Source organism: Castor canadensis, chromosome 7, assembly GCF_047511655.1.
Source record: "Castor canadensis chromosome 7, mCasCan1.hap1v2, whole genome shotgun sequence".
In the NCBI taxonomy this organism is placed as follows: Eukaryota; Metazoa; Chordata; class Mammalia; order Rodentia; family Castoridae; genus Castor; species Castor canadensis.
Genome location: NC_133392.1, coordinates 153,880,325 through 153,884,114, shown reverse-complemented (window position 1 = coordinate 153,884,114; position 3,790 = coordinate 153,880,325). Strand labels below are relative to the sequence as shown.

Sequence of the window (3,790 nt, the reverse complement as noted above, 5' to 3'; positions counted from 1 at the left end):
GGACACTAGCACTTGAGTCACACACCCAGTCCATTTGGTTTTGACTTTTTATTTTTTTAGATAGTATCTTTGTGGGACTGGGGTTTGAACTCAGGACCTACACCTTAAGCCATTCCACCTGCCCTTTTTTTTCATGATTTTTTTTTGAGATAGGATCTCCCAAACTATTTGCCCAGGTAGACTTCAAACTGCCATTCTCCTGATCTCTGACTTCTGAGTAGCTAGGATTACAGGTGTGAGCCACCAGTGCCTGGGTTTGCAGGGACATTTTTAAGAATTTAATGTAATTTGAGAAAACATATTAATAATACATCATTATAAAATACCTTAAAGAATCTTAACATCTTTTATTTTGTCAAAATTTAATGTGTTTATTTCTACAATTTGTTTTTATGAACAGATTTGTGAGAAGGAATCCTAAAAAGAGCATCAAAGAAACAGAGCTCCACAGCCTGAAGCGTGGTGTTAATGCAGCTGAAGAGGAGGGGGAGTTGTTTAGTCTACTAAAGGAAAAAATAAAACTGTTTACAGACAGCACAACTGCTCTTTACAAGACTTGGGAGTTGGCCCTGGTTAATCCCAGTTTTAGTTCCAAAATGTCTAGAAGGATGGTAATTCTCAATTCTCCAGCCTAAGTCACCTGTGCCTTCCATCTTCCTACAGAAAACAGCCCTGATGAAGTAAGTGCTAGCTCTGCTGTTTGAAGAGGGGCTGAGACAAGGCTACCAGCAGCACAGCCGGAATCCCAGCTCTGGAGTGTGGGGATTCTGGGAGACTGAACAGGTCGTGGAATGTCCTTTCCTCTATTTTACTTGAGGAGATTGGAAGGAAGCAGTGTGGGCTTCAGAAGCTGGCTTGGGGTGTTTTGCATTCTCTCATCTGAAATCACGAGCACTTCAGCACCTTTGAATCTTCTGCTTAGAGAACACAGAAGATTACAGAACCCTGTCTCCTCTTAAGGTACAGTAGGACAAGGAAAAATTTACCTGAGGGTAATACAGTCTTTGCATTAAATGTGAGTCTACACCAAACACTTCTCAGCAGACAGATCTGAGGTCTTATCACTATGATCAGATCTAAGCCATCAGCATTCAAGAGACACGAAGGCGCTGAATTGCTTAGTAGCCACTGCCTGCGTCAGCTCATTGTGGCCATCAGGTAAGGGAGAAAGGGAGTCTCGTCATCTACCTGCACAGTTCTGTGTTAAGATTGAGCCCAGAACTCTGAAAAGACGGGTTGGTTTTCCTAGGGAAGTAGCCATGCAGGACAGACAGCTTGTGTTAAAAGTAGCTCATCTCTTGAAACCTAGTGTTTACCAATGAATTGAACTAAACAAACAATTCAAACCACCAGGTCAAACACAGTCAATATTAAGTTAAAACTCCATGGGCAGAAAAATCAAGGGCAGGAGTAAAAAACCACTCAGTATATTTTGTGTAGGATGGAGAAAGCAGAGAACGTTGTCATTGTGACTTTAGAATGAGGGCACTTCAGAAGGTCCACACTGCCCCCATCAAAGCTGGGTTGGCAGTGACGGCACAGCAAACATCTTAGCCTCCTACCCATCCCAACACATTCACCTCTCTGGCGGTTGCTGTCCTGTGGACCAGGCTTCCCAAGGCCTCAGTGGAAGTAGCTGCTGATCCAAGGAAAGGCTGGTGGCAGGGAAAGCCCTCTGGTGGGTCAAGGGCAACCAGGCCCTGATTGGGGCAGGAAATGTCCTAGGTCTACTGCTCCCAGGAGCTGGTTCCTTCAAAGAGGACCTTGGGACCTGATAGGGCTCTTCCTTGCCCCAGAAGTCATCAGTTATTGGAGTATCCAGGACCACACTTCTCTGGGAAGGTCACTGGCATAGCCAGATGACTCCTTGGGCCTGAGGGAATCCAGCACCCTGTAATAGTGGCATTCTTGGAGGGGAACAGGGTCATAGGGCAGGTCAAGGGTGCCCAGGAATGCAGTGATTGTTCACCATGTCCATCTGTTGCAGGTTGTCCAGGTGTGGCTAGAGGACACAGGGATCCTTGTCCTCCCTATAGTTGGCCTGACTTCCTGCTCCTGGTCCTGCAGCAGAGGCTGGAAGTTCTTCTCCTGTGGGAGTGCCCCTGTCCACTGCCCTCCACCCACCTCCAGCTGGTCCATGCAGCTGATGAGCATGGTGTCGTGAAGCTCCCTGAGTGCCTGTGTGCTTGCCTGGGTGGTCACACAGCAGGATGCACATGCTGCTCTGCAGCAGGAACACGCCCAGGCTGGAGCCATCTGTGCTGCTCACACACAGCAGATGTGTGTATGTAGATGACCCATAGCAGGTGGTGTGGCAGTAGCTGAGACATAGCCATGCGTGAGGAGATACAGAGGACCATGCCATGGATCTGGGCCACCAGACTCCTCAGCTTGCTCAGGTTCTCTGTAAAATCAGGCAGCATCAGCATTTGTCAGTCCCAGTCTATGCTGCAGTGCACATTGCTGTTGTTCCTGCTGCCGGGGAAGGTGACATTGGACTGACAGACAACCTGGTGGATCGGGGAGCAGGGCTTTAACATTTGTGCTACTCTGGAGCAGGTGTCAATCCTGGGGAAGGTTTGGCCTGTGTGGGGCAGTGAGTTCATGGGAACTCTTTACTTTCTTCTTAGTGTCACTGTGATCCTACAATGGCTTTGAAAATCACATCCATGACCAAAAGTACGTGTAGAATGTGATGTCAGCTCTAACATGCACTACTCTCAGTATTTTTTAAAAAGAAATAATTCTCTTTCAATGATCTTCAAAATCTGCTTTTAAAGTCTTCTTTGTTATTAAACAGCAACCCAGCAACATTATTTTTGTGTTATATATTATTATATATTATATCTTTTAGATATTCAAAGTCTACTTATATAAATTACACAAAAAACTCATATCCAAGCTGCATTTAACTAATAGCAGAATTATTTTTGGCAGTACTGGGGTTTGAACTCAGCAACTCATACTTACTAGGCAGGAGCTCTACCATCTTAGTCATACCCCAACCCTAATGGCAGATTTTATCCACAACCATATAGAGTCTTTCTGGCAACAGTTACTTATGCCATGTGGTCCTACCTATGGTGAGCGGATCCTGTCACTTGGAAAGTTCTCTGATGTATCAGTGGTGTGCCCCCAGCTCCTCCCTCATATGGCTGTTTAAGGTCTGCTTTTCGGATGAATTTGGTCTGATTTGTTACAATGCAGGCAAAAGGGACATTTCTGGTGTGCTTATGGCACTGGTCTCCTTCCACGTACCAGGAACAGAGGATGAATTGAAGGACGGGAATGGGTGGATGTCTTCTAGGGAAGAACTATGCTGATGGAGTGGCTCAGGTGGTAGAGCCCCTGGCTAGCAAGTATTAGGTCTTGAGTTAAAAACCCACTACCACAGCAAAAAGAATGAATGCAAAAAAGGAAAATCCAGAATTTAGTGAGCTTTTACTGTACATATCATCTCATTGCTTCTACCAGTGTCTGTGAGCTGAGTGTGTATTATTACCCTCATGGACAGGCAAGTTTGGCTTTTGCTTCAGTGACCTGCACACCTCCAGCCCCTAAATCCAGAGCAGTTGTTCTTTAGGACTAATCACCCCAGAAAAGGTCACTCATTTACCCGCAGAGAACCTATTATTCATCTTGTGATGACATGTGGAATTCACCAGAGGCCACTTTAGTCTCTTGTGACAGGAGAGGAAGTCTGTATTCTCATTGATATCTCATTGCTATGACCTAGCCCTTGAAAAAGATGTAAAATTTTACTATGGACAAATATTCATAATGTATTACT

The 3,790-nt window shown here is 45.3% G+C and overlaps 1 pseudogene; it reads right to left on the bottom strand.

Moving 5' to 3' along the window:
• Positions 1 to 1,576: 1,576 nt before the first annotated feature.
• LOC141424897 (2-aminoethanethiol dioxygenase-like) lies at positions 1,577 to 2,365 on the bottom strand (annotated as a pseudogene).
• Positions 2,366 to 3,790: the final 1,425 nt, after the last annotated feature.